The following is a 14306-nucleotide window of genomic DNA, read 5'->3' as shown; positions in this document are numbered from 1 at the left end:
AGTTCAGGTGGTAATTACATGTATTAAGAAAAAGTTGATTGAGAAACAACAGACCCACTAAGTATACCAACTAGCAAATTAATCAACGTAACTTAACATAACTAAGGTATTAATCGGAACACTATATACTATTAAGACGAAAGGTCTGAATTGTCTTCCATACATCGTTAGCGATAGATGAAGATTTTGATGAACAGGGCAACATGTCTGTTATTTCTAGATTGGACGGAAAAGTTGCATAAATAACAGGTTTGTCGGAGTCTCATTTGGTATGAAGGAGGACGATTTTTATAAAAAATATGATGCATATGGTATTTGATCAACTCTCAATATCGTCTTCCTTGTATGAGTTATAAGATCGATCACTGTTTGTTATTTATACTTGTATATTTTGCAGGGGTTTCGTTTATAGTCAGTATTTTGCAAATCATATCGTTGTCGTTATAACAGAACACATGTACTTCCAAAATAGATTTGAATATATATTGGAACTGCATGTTTTCCTGCTCTTTTAATTTTGAATGTGTGATATCAACTGTATATATATACACAGTGAAGTATACACACACAGGTGACCAGGTGGCTCTCGATCACTCTCGATATTTCAAAGTTGTGGTAGCGTATACCGACCGTTACCCAAGTGTATAATAATTTCCGCTTGGGCTTACCTGGATTTTGTTAGGTGATACCGCACTCGTGCGACTTTGTGGAGGTGGACAATTGAGTGTATAATTGGTTAATTGGTCAGTTTTCACCCTACACTGGGATATTGTGATGATTAGAATTTGCATAGAATCCGACTAGAAATAAATTTAAGATATATATGATTTGACTGACAACGAGAGAGTAAGTTTGAGGCATTAAGTTAGAGACAATAATTTAGATTTCTACATACTGTTAAATTTATCGAGTTCGTACTTTGTTTAACGTTTAACTCATTTATTTGAATGTTTGCTTTGTGTAAAGCGACATAAAATGTTATCTGTTAAGCTAGCGATAGTAAAGCTTTATCGGAAATTAGTTTTCTATACACCCATCTTACCATTATAGAGGAACAAATAAATAGATGAACTTTGAAATATTTTAAATAATGCAACATTCTGTAATTTGAAATCAAATTAACTACCTGACAAATATGAAAGAAAACGTGTCAACAGGCACACTGTTTTCCCCTATAATAGCTCTAAAACTTCATTGTTATTTCGGATTTCAAAATTTTCAGTTGAGCATCACTGAAGAGACAATATTTGTCGAAATGCGCATCTGGTGCATCAAAATTGGTACCGTATAAGTTTTACGTTATGACCCCTGGGTCGAGGCCTCTGCTGGTGGACTGTTAGTCCCCAGGGGTCTCTACAGCCCAGTAGCTAAGTACTTTGTTACTAGCCTGAACATAAGGATGTATATTTAATTGCTAAATCTTCATTGTTAAATCGGATTTCAAACATTCGGTTGAGCATCACTGAAGATACATTATTTGTCGAAATGCGCCTCGGATGCATCCAAATTTGTACCGTATAAGTTTTACATTTAAAGATCATTATTGCAACAGTTAGTTTCAACTGCCATGGGCATACTTCTGCTCCTTTATGAACTTACGTGTCCTTGTATTTCCTATTAGAGATAATGATTGAAGAGTTTGGAAAGGGGGGAAATATATCCTTCGATCTACTATTCGACAGTTTTATGCATTGAAGACACTTTATTTATTGCTAACAACATGTACTATCATCTATTTGTAATTTTGAAATATATTATTGAACTGGAAACAAAAGGCGTTAAAGAAAACTCTGCCCCTGTTTCACATTTGCATATTTTACTGTAAAATGGTGTATTCGAGGAATTAATACATGTGGTTCACCTTGATGACCAAGTGGTCATATTTTTCTTTCTCAACTCGTTCGCGTGTGTTATGTTCATTATGATGATCTCATTGGTAAATACAAACAACCATTATGTCGACTGTTGCATGATGTGTTGCATACTTCCTCGGCATAGGCACCTACTCATCATTACTAATTCAATACGAATTGCGCTAATGATACCAGGACTTTGGTTTACTAACATACATATATATGAAAGGTGAAGATAACGAACAGTGATCAATCTCAGAACTCCTACAAGCAATACAAAATAGAAAGTTAGGCAAACGCGGACCCCTGGTCAAATCAGAGGTGGGATCAGGTGCATAGGAGGAGTAAGTATCCCCTGTTGACCGGTCACACCCTCCGTGAGCCCTATATCATGATCAGGTAAACGGAGTTATCCGTAGTCAAACTCAGTGTACCAAGAAGGGCTTAACAATCGGTATGAAACATGTCAGACAGCATTTGACCCAATGCAAGGTTGTATTGACGAACGAGATCGTTATAACGACCATATAATTTGCACAATGCTGACTTCAATCGAGACTGTTGAAACCCCTGTACCATTAACTTGTTTGTCAGTAGCTTACCACGATTTACAAAATGACTATACGCAGAACAAGCTCTTGCATATCGAATAGCTTGAAAATACGGATGTATATTTAATTGCCGTGACATAATTTAGAAAGTCATTTCAAAATTAAGGATTATCTCCCTCACGCATAGCTCTTATCCTTAGGCGAATTGGACTCCACTTTTTGACACACTGTTTCCCTATAATAGCTCTAAAACGTCGTTGTTATTTCGAATTTCAAACATTTCGGTTGAGCATCACTGAAGAGACATTATTTGTCGAAATGCGTATCTGGTGCATCAAAATTGGTACCGTATAAGTTTTACATAACTAAGATATTATTCAGAACACTATATACTAATAAGAAGAAAAGTTCTAATTGGCTTCCATATCTCGTTAACGGTATATGACGATTTTGATGAACTAGCCGACACATCAGCTATTTCTAGATTGGATTGAAAAGTCGCAATAATTATAGGTTTATGTTAATCTCATTTGGTATGAAACAGTAAAATGTTACATTTATATTATTTTTCCGTGTGTGATCAGTTTTTAAATCGAAGGAGGCAACTGACAAACAAGTTGATGGAGCATGGGTTCCAACAGTTTCGTTTAAAATCACCATTTCGCAAATTCTATGTTCGTTATAACGATCTAGTTTGCCAATACAACCTATCATTGGGTCAAATGCTGTCTGACGTGCTTCATGCCGATTGTTGGGACGTTCGTGGCACACTGATTTTGACTACGGATAACTCCGTTTACCTGATCGGGATATAGGCATCATGACGGGTGTGACCGGTCGACAGCGGGTTCTTACTCATCCTAGGCACCTGACCTCACCTCTGGTGTGCCCAGGGGTCCGTGTTTACCCAACTCTCTATTTTGAATTGCTTGTGGGAGTTATTAGATTGATCGCTGCTCGTTATCTTCCCTTTGTCTTTAATGATGCATATGATGTTTGTCCAAATTTTGATGTCATATTTCTTATATGATTTATGGAATTGGTCATTAGTTGGTACATGTATTTGTGCTTGCATATTTTACAGGGGTTGCAACAGTTTCGTTTACAGTCAGTATTTCGCAAATTATATGGTCTTTTTGATATGAATTTGATTGTTAGAATCATCCTTGTTGTCTAGTAAACATTTGCTTGTACGCTTGTATACATTTAAATCTTAGTTTAGCCACCTTCGTCGCGATACTGCTTGGCATTGTACGTTCATTTGAACATAAAATTATGATATATAACCATTGCAGTACACCAATGTGTTGTGTGTGATTGTCAGGGGCCAGTTCCGGTATTGGGGCAGGAACAGCCACTTTGTTTTGCAGACTTGGAGCACAAGTAGTCATCACAGGCAGAAATGTTGACAATTTGGCCAAAACAGCTGCTGAGTGAAAAAAGGAAAATGGAAAACTGGTAAGATACTATTATCAATTTGTTATCACAACCAAGCACTTGAAATGATAATTTTTGTTACATTACTCTCTTTGATCTTTTAGCCGTTTACTCTTAGCGGTGATTTGACCAAGGAAGATTTTGCTAAGCAACTTGTAGAAGAGACAGTAAAATATTATGGGAAATTGGACATACTGGTATGTATCATTGATGTATTTTTGGTTTAACACACTACATGTTCAGATGTTTTAGGACTTTATCAAATATATGAGTTGCGTCAAGCGAAAAGGGACCTTCGGGACAATATTTTCAAAACTGGGTTTTTATTATTTTCTGAAAGCACATATCTTCCTGATTATTTTGATACCAAAGTTTACCTTGAACGTTACACCTAACCCATATTAATATTGATTTGGAATGCATGCTTTGATCCTGAGATAACGTCATAAATCATTTGATAACGTTATATAACGTCAAAATCGTTGGAACATCATTGTAAAGAAAACAAAGACTTAAATATTCAATGCACATTAATTTTATCAAATGTAATCAAAGACTATACCAATGGTGACCATTTTAATGACTATATAAACAATGCTAAGTTGATTTCTGAAATAGTGATCAATTATGGACAAGAGAAATGAATATCGTAAATCATCAACAACAGAATTTCACCATCATCACTCTTCAACATTTGGACAAGTGGTCTCCTTGTTTGGGTAACGGACCATGCGGAACAGGTAGCATCGCTCCAAAGGCAATCCGCGGGGAGGAATGTCAGGCATTAAGTTCCTGTTGTCAAATCCTCTGGTCTGATGGTGGGCTTCAGCAGAATGAATTCTCTCTGTGTATCTTATGTATCACTCTTAACAAACAGCTTCACTGTGTATAGATTGATCTATGAAGTATTCCAAAACGACAGTTGTACAAATATTACGAGTAAACCATGGATATGGAAACTTAATACTATCCTATATGGAACTATCACATCAAATATATTGAAATTTACATGTAGACAATCCGCCATGCAAACCTGATGAAAATCTGAGGTCTTGTAAGTTGTATTTTTCGTATGCCTTTGACGGCCATGATTCAGAAGCAGAATTCAAGGTAATGGTAAATGTCTTTCAGTCATAACACTTTCATTAAATTTCACCTGGATTTCTCAAAGAAAACTTCCATATTATGTCGAAACTTCGACTTAAGGTTGAGATTTTACTAAAATTTTGATTGCTCAAATAAAAGAAAACTCAAACTATAGTTTTAAAGAAATACAAGAATATTCGTCTGTATCATTAGTGTATAATTATGATGAAGATGTTGGACTTTCCACAACATCTATGACCCAAAAAAGACTTCACACTGTAATAATAGCCTTTATTTATCCAGGATGACACAAATTAGCATATAGCTAGTTTTCATTGTGGTCCTGCAAAAAACTGGGGGGAAACTGTGTACTGCTGCCAAAACTCTGAAAGTTTACCAATAATAATCATATCTCTATCTTTTGATAATTCATTGGTAGTCAAGATGGAATTTTGTACTTCTTTTGAATTGTCATGACCTAGACAGTTCTCTCCACATGTGCAATATTTTTTAAATACTTTTTCTTTCAAACTCTACATGACATTATATCCATTGCACGCCGTTTTCATTGCTGTTTTCTGTGCAAAGGTTTCGCCAAATTTCCTTACTTTCTTCCCGAGATCCTCATTGTGAGCTCTGTCGATTGAATGTCATGTCCAAATCACTATTCTCCTCATCAATGGTGCAGATTCAGGAATTGATTTATGACGAGTTAGGAATCCGTCAATCAAGTTGTCTAAAGCTGGTATAAAAGCATGTAATTAGGTATAGATTCGATTTGTATGATCTATTAATTTTTATATCAAAGTTTTGTTTTTAAAAAATAGTGCACACAGTAAAAGATAAAGCATATAAAGAAGCAGTATATCTACTCTAGATTTTTTTTTAGTACGTGTCATAATTTGTTGTTCAAAATCACCAAACAATGTAAAATCCTGTATTAATATGCCAGTACAATGTATCATATATGTTGTTCATGCTACGAATGGACCTTTGAATCTTTTGCATTAGAAATATTTTATATTTTCTTTGATCAAATTTCACACAAAATGAAATTATTGTATTGAAATAATACTTTTCCAGGGCGGAGCATATTTGCCAGCTGATATAATGCTGGAGCTATCTATCAAAATTAAGTCCTCAATGTAGGAGCAACAAATAATTGCGTTTCATTTTCAAAATTTTAATGATCTATCTGTAAATAACATGTTATAATGAATAATTTCCCTGCCATAGGTATATACATGTAACATTAATTATATAGGAAATCAAACATCAACACTGGTAATGTCTTTGACCCTTTGAAATGGATAGGTATGAATGGCGAATAAATATTGTTATTAATAAAAAAAAAAAAAAAAAAAAACAGCGCCATACTGTTAAAAAAAATTCCAATCTAATGGGTGTATTTGTTCATCTAATTCTTTTACTTTTGTTTTTTGTTGATTTTAGAGTAGGCCTATTTCATAGTTATAAAAATCAGCTTTCTTTTGGCAACACCATATATTTAGTAATAACTTTTAAAATATATAGATTTGGATTTTTTAAATGTGAATGGCTTTAACTACAGCAATTTTTATGTAAAATCAATTCAAAAGAAATCATAAATCATTGTTTAAATTATGTGAAAAAATAATTCATTTGATAGTGTAACACCCTCTGAAAATTAATACTATAAATAATGCTTAGGTCAAAAAAATATATGTTGGCTTCCACTTTCCCTACCTACCCTAAAAATGTCTGCCGACCCTAACACATTTTTTCCATTCTCACAGATTTTGCAAATGTCATCACTACAACAAGAGTATATTTATTGACTTATTTATCAAGTTATTTATTATGCACTAATACTAGACAGATTCCAAAAACACAGAAATAGTTTTTGCTAACAGTAAAATGAAGAGATGTATTGATTCATATCATATCAATTTTATTTGATTACTAAATAATCACTTTAGTTTATGCATAGTAGAATGCTAAATCATTAGAAAATTATTCAACTTATAAAATAAAAAATTAAAAAACCACTACATACCCTTAAAAATTTTGAGATGAAAGTGGAAACCAGCATATATATATTTTTTTTGGCCTTAAGACTACATCTAATAATGTTTATATTACCTTTGAAAAATAAATAATGAGTGAACTTAAAAAGAGAAATTATTGGGGGAAAAAATTGCCACTCCAAAAAAAAAAAAAAAAAAAAAATTTTAAAAACATTGTGTAGTTACTAAGATAATTGAACCCGGACCGCCCGCATGGCAGTCGAGAACGCTACCTCACAACCAAGTTGACACTGTGCTCCTCGGTGAGAAAATAAGAAACAATATATTAGAAAAAGAAGAATAGAAAAAGGATTTAACTGTGGTGAAATCTTTTGATTGATAAACTTTTTATTCAATAGTTCTATAAGTCAATCCATTTTTATGCATGTTTTCCCGTTCTTACACTTGCTCTACATCTTTCATCATCAACGCAATGTTCAGTGGCGACATCGCGTCGGTGCACATAATATCATCTGTTTGTAAACAAGACTAGGCCTATTGCAAGTACTTTTAGTTTCCTTTCCATCGTCACCGACTGTGGTTTGTACATTGTTTACATCAGATTTATTATTTATATCATGTCACTTATAGGCCTATACACACAAGCTGCTTACTGTAGACTCCTTGTTACGTAAGAATCATTTAGCCAGACTAGGCAAATGCTACCTTCCATGCAGAAAACGGATAATTTTTGGGGACACATGTGAAACACAATTTAAATGACTAATTAGGTGTTATTAAGCTAAATATAATACATTACCTGCATATCCATGGCATGACAGTGTTTGCTGGTATTTTCTCTGCTAAATATTCTTCTTTTTTTCGCGTTCAGATTTTTTTTTCGGCAACTATCGGCTGTAACAACGTTACTTTTTGGATCGATTGTGACGTTATTCTAAGCATGTCACGAAGGTCCCTTTTCGCTTGACGCAACTCATATGTTGTAGCATGTTGATACTCAACATGAATAATAATTGAATAATAATTATGCATATTTCAAGAATAAACCAAATTGAACTTTTAACGAAACTTAGAAGACATATGTTTTATTACAGTCCATCAATATCTTTATTGCTAAAATTTCTTGTTTTAAAAATTCTTCGAAACAATAGGTCAATAATGCGGGAATATTGCAATCTGGAAGCATTGAAACAACATCCCTGGATCAATATGATGAAGGAATGAATATTAACGTCAGGTAATATGTACATATGAACGTTGCGTAATTTGTACAGAACACTATAATTATGTGTGTTCATTGGGATATACACGCAACAGTAGATCAAAAAAACATTAAACATAAACACAACAAAGTACATGTTAATTGTTCTAAGAAGCGAATTTGGACACGTCTACTTCGTCTCTTGTGTTCATTAACAAAGCGTGACACAATAATGGGTTATTTCATTATTCTTAAAGGAGAACGAGTTCATTTAATAATGGCAATCAGTGCAAAATTCAATTCACAGGTAGTAAGATGCCTAACTAACCATTGTCAACAAAGTCGATTAACTCATCAAACAAAGGGTAAGTAGTCTATATATCAGGCATCCCGTCATAGATTGTCCTTTGGGATTGGGGATATAGAATCCCAAAATTCTTAACTAATAAAAGAATTTGGGATTTTTATTTGAACATATCCTAAGTTGATTGCTCTTTCTATCATGAAAAATACATGCACAGCGTAGGGAAATAGGACTGGTACACAGTCCTGTAAACTAGTGTATAATGCAAGGTGAATATAACGAACAGTGATCAATCTCATAACTCCTAGAAGCAATACAAAATAGTTAGTTGGGCAAACACGGACCCCTGGACACACCAGAGGTGGGATAAAGTGCCTAAGAGGAGTAAGCATCCCCTCTAGTAAATTAGCAAAGGAAGCTAGTAAACAGGTTGTGAGTTAGATATAAAATATAGTGTTCTGGGCATGGTTAAACATAATCTGGTGAACCTATAACCATCATTCATCAGGGTGAAGTCAGTGTATTATTTAAACTGATGTTATATGTTATATCTTATACCTTCTCTTCGAACAATCTATATTTCATATCAGGCGATCAAGCGCCCTCATACAATCTTCAATTATACTTAAAAAAAGTCATAAGATATAACTTTGCACGTCCAAAGTTTTATTAAAACTTACTGATATCTAAAACTGCGTTCTCGTAGGATCCTTTTCCTATTACTGGTTTACAACAAAATGATCTAAAAGTCGTTGCATTAGACCAATCTATCATGTTTAAGATCTCATTAATAGAAATACCTTTATTACTGGCTTTACTAGATGCATCGCTTCTTGTAGAATTGAAATTTATTGGTGTCAATTCCAGATAGATACACAATCTGTTTAATCCAAATAGCCATCGCATTTGCAGATAACCTTTCGTGTGGGTTGACTACTGTGCGAAGTAAAGGTTCATTTTCAGCAAAACCCCTCTGCATGGTTTTGTTACCTGTTAGTAAACACTTTTAAAACACTCTACGAAACAAATATCTTAATCACTAATTGCATGTTAAGTTACCCCTTTAATGTACATTGTTATGAGAAAAATGAAAAGTAACATATTGGGGGGGGGGGGGGGGGGGGGGGGGGGGTCATTGTCTTGGATCTCAGAAATTGTATTCAATTTTATGGAAATAACACAGTTTTCGCGATTTATTGCAAAGCCTAAATTTTCTAGAAGATTTTCTGTATATTTGTAATTGTTTACCACACCCTCTATTCATCACTCAGTAAACTTATAGGGACTTTCATGAGGTTTGTGGGAAAAAACGGACTATTGAGATTCCGAATGTGAGACAAAGGATATCGAATGTTGCGCTTTCAATTTGAATCGTAGAAATTTTCGATGCACCTTTTGAATTAGAACTGTGAAATAAGCGTCGTTTAGGTCCCTTTAGGTCTAACTTCACTAACCAATCTTATCTTGAATTAGTCCTTTAAAAGATTAATACCCCCCCCCCCCCCATTTTGAAATGATAGTAAACAAGACACCCATTAAGATCCTTCAATAGACCGTTCTTGGCACACTGATTTTGACTACGAATAATTATGTTTACCTGATCAGGATATAGGGTTTACCTCACCGCGAGTGTGACCGGTCGACAGGGGATGCTTACTTCTCTTGGGCACATAGTCCCACCTCTGGTGTGTCCAGGGGTCCGTGTTTGCCCAACTATCTATTTTGTATTGCTTAAAGGAGTTATGAGATTGAGCACTGTTCGTTATCGTCACCTTTCACCCTGCAGAATCAATACATGTCGTAGATCGCTTCCTTTTTCTCTACAAGGAATAGCTAGCTCATAAAACAGCCGTGATCGTCGTCTACTTCCTGTATTGTTCTCTTCTCTTACATGGATTTTATTTCCTGGTCTATGAGATATGTTTTTACCTGACTCAGTGATGGTTGTATTGGGTATTGAATTTGAGTGAATTTGAGGTTCAACCCCTGTACAGTTTGTAATATCCATTGATCTTTTGTTATGGAATTCCAGTTTTGAATTTCATGTTTCATTCTCCCGCCATATTGGTACACACACAAATCTTTGAGCTCTTGAAAAAGAAAATGTTTTTTTTCTTACCTGTTCTAATTCTTGTTTGATTCGTTATGATATTGTTCTTTGGCCAGGTCTGTCTTTGATTTCGAACTCGGTTGGACTCTCCCCCAAACCGGTTGTAGTTGTTCGGGGGCCCATAGCGAAAACAAAACTGATGCTGCTTGTTTTCACTCCTGAAATTAGGGACAGAATTGACATTCTTACTCCATATTTTTTCTCTGAGATGGAATCATGTCGTACAGTTCTTTGTAATCTTTGTCAAAGTTATCCAAATTTCATCTTGATTTCAGCAAAGTGTTTTGGCCTATAGTGCTATCGATAAAATATCCACAATCAGGTGGAATTTTGCTGAGTAGTCGCTTTTTTATCTGTGTGGTACATCAACAGAGCGTTCTAAATTAGGAGAAGTGCTCTCTGCACAATGTTAATCACATCAACATGATCCACTTCCTTGTCCCGCTTTTCAACTTTTCTAGCTCATTCCACAAAATAGCCAATGGACTTGTTGCATCTAAAATCCTTAATTGTGTATTGGTAATAGTGCGTTCTTTCTGTCTGAGAGGGGCCGATTAGATTTCTTATTGAACATCTTGATAAATCTATTTTTGTTGTTTTAGTTGCATTTTTAGTTTGTTATTGGGAACAATACAGTTTTTTAGTCACTTTTTGACGAATCTTCTTGTGTACTCCTAGCTTTGCATATTTTGTGAAATATTTATTGATTTTCCGTGGGACTTTACAAAACCCTTATCAATCAAGTTGGACGGGTTAGAATTTGTGTACGAATCTGTATCACTATACTTTCAGATCTTCTGAAGAACGTTTCAATACTACTGTCGCCAGAAGTAAACTTACGTTTGCGGTTATGGCTGTTTCTTGTACTCCCGGGAGAGCGCCTCCTGGTCAGAATAGGCGATTAATCTCTTTTGCACCGAATAGGCAATTATCGTGCCTGGTAATGGCGAGCGTACTCCAGTACCCTGAAACGTGACAGTTTCGTGTCTTGTCCACTGTCCAAGGACTCATAATCTATGGTCTGAATCCGAAAAATCCACCCGTAATTAGTCGCTATGAGTAAATCTTCTTGAAGCATAGGGGGCATTTAGCTGAAACGGTGGCATATTGTACAGAAAGAAACTTAAGCAGAAAACTTACCCATCGATAGTTAAAATTGAAATTGAGAAGTTGCGTTTCCTATCAGCTATCTGGTTAGAACGGTTCTAAGTTTTGTTGAGGATGTACTAGCTTTTGAAAGCTGATTTTCAGTAGTTTGAGAGCTATTTTTGGAGGCTATAGCAATGTTATATCTTATGACTTTTTTTAAGTATGATACACAATTTCTTGCATGAATGTTCGGGAGATATGAAGATGTACTCACGCGTTACCCCCGGGGAATATGATTTTTTTTTTGTTAAATGAAAGGTGAAGATAACGAACAGTGATCAATCTCATAACTCGTATCTTCATATTTTCCTCACTATTAAGCAAGAAATGTATTACATCTTGTGGGAAAACAAATACATAATTATACAGATCTGTCATCTTTTTTACAACACAACATGCTCATTTAGTTTTATTGAAGACGTGGTCAGAAGAAACCGATATTAGCTTTAAATAATCTTGTAATGTCTAAATTAAAACTATTGTTATTAACTTTATCTATATTTCCACTGACCTGGTTATGAAGCAATGCGAGGAGATAACCAAACATTCCTAATAAATAGTTTATGTTTCGTCCAAACATTGCTCATCGTTCACTTTCCGTTCACATTTTGTTTCGTTAGCTCTCTGTGTTCACACAACGTTCTCTGGTCACTAACCGTTCGCTCTAATTTGGTTCTGGTTCGCTCACCATCCACTCATATTTCACTCACCGTTTAAGTAGTAAAGTGGAAGATTCCAGACACTCTCTATGTATCTATCTATACACCTATTCCATCTATCTATTCATTCATTTATCTGTGTACACTGTCTTTATATATTTCTCTATCAATATATCTATTTATCTATATAGCTGTTGCTACTCTTATCAAACGTAATCTGTTTTCAGTTATGCTTGCAGTTCCACATCTTGTCAAAACAAAGGGGAATATTGTAAATGTATCAAGTATCGCAGGCATTAGAGCAGTGAGTATTCTGAACTCCCCACATGCAAATAATAAATCCTCACATATTAAATGATTATGAAAATTGATAGAGTTGCTTCTCGTCTTCCCAAATATATCCAAACCTTCCTATCAAGCATTGCACGTAGTTTTTCCTTCGAATGAGAGCATTGTAGTGTAAGGTGACATTGCATGATGTTATTGCAATACTTGTCATCTCACGATATATGTTTTAGATTGCTGGGTGTTTGTCATACTGTATGTCCAAGAGTGCTATAGATCAGTTTACTAAATGCACTGCAATGGGTAGGTGTTCCTTTTTAGTCAGAATTTTCGTTAACTGTCCATGTTTATGCTGCGATATCTCATCATCACCTGTATTTGTTCTTTATTTATTTTTCCAACAGAATCAATACGTGAAACATGTTTTACTGATGATCAATGTTTTATTCCAAGGCAGGGTACTGACAAATAAGTTGATGCTCAATGGGTTTGGAATAATGTTATCGCGAATTCCGCGACAGTTATGCTTTTATTTGAAACAGGAGGTTAGATGGAATTTTTTCCGACGTGTTTTATATGATTAGTTAAGCCTTTTCATGCTGATTTGACTACGGACTAACCGGTTTACTTCATCAAGATAAAATGATTACGGCGGGGATAAATGGCACGCAGGGGATGCTTAGTTCTCTGATGCACTTGATCCCACCTCTGGTATGCCCAATAGTCCGCATTCGCCATACTTTTAATGCAAGGTGAAGATAACGAACAGTGATCAATCTCATAACTCCTATAAGCAATGCAAAATAGATAGTTGGGCAAACACGGACCCCTGTACACACCAGAGGTGGGATCAGGTGCCTAGGAGGAGTAAGCATCCCCTGCTATTCTTTATGGAGTAATGCAATCGACCACGGTTCTTTATTCTCACTTTCACGCTGTACGTTATATTTACTATTCATTTCAAAACAGAAGGGTAACTGTATGATGATATGAAGCATTGTACAATCTATAATAATGTTTCAGAGTTGGCCCCGAAGCAAGTCAGGATAAACAGTGTTAAGTAAGTGTATTCATCTATTTTGAGCATACTTCAAATGCTTCTGATCAGCTTTAGCATTACTTGTAATGGATGTACATTAATAAATGACAATTCATTTAATTATGCTATCCTATCAAAGTAGGAGATATTGTTTTAGATACTGTTAAAAAGGCCAAACTTCTTGGTGTACAAATAGATGAATGTCTAACCTGGTCTGTACACATTGATTCTTTATGCAAGAAACTTTCACAGAAAATAGGCATTTTACGTCGTCTACAAACTTTTATCTCAAATGCAGCATTATTGAAAATTTATAACACTGTTATATTTCCTCATTTTAACAATTGTTGCACAGTTTGGTGCTCAGCCAAAAACAGGGTTTTTATTGACAGACTTTTTAAGTTACAGAAAAGGGCAGCCAGAATTATATTGAAGGTGAAAGTAACTCAGACTTCTACAGCTGATATTTTTAGTGTTCCTAAATGGATGCCTGTTGATGATTATTTTGTATATAGAAAACTAGTGCTTGCTTTTAAGGTTCTTAATAACATGGCACCAGAATATATGAACGTTTTTAATTTTGTCAGCCAAGTTAGTTCCAGAACAACAAGAAGTAGCGATAGTGG

The 14306-nt window shown here is 34.9% G+C and overlaps 1 pseudogene; it reads left to right on the top strand.

The window, feature by feature from the left end:
- Positions 1 to 203: 203 nt before the first annotated feature.
- LOC130052873 (3-oxoacyl-[acyl-carrier-protein] reductase FabG-like) lies at positions 204 to 13705 on the top strand (annotated as a pseudogene).
- Positions 13706 to 14306: the final 601 nt, after the last annotated feature.

Source organism: Ostrea edulis, chromosome 3 (assembly GCF_947568905.1).
Source record: "Ostrea edulis chromosome 3, xbOstEdul1.1, whole genome shotgun sequence".
In the NCBI taxonomy this organism is placed as follows: Eukaryota; Metazoa; Mollusca; class Bivalvia; order Ostreida; family Ostreidae; genus Ostrea; species Ostrea edulis.
The sequence above is the reverse complement of the archived record's forward strand: the minus strand, read 5'-3'. Positions and strand labels throughout refer to the sequence as shown.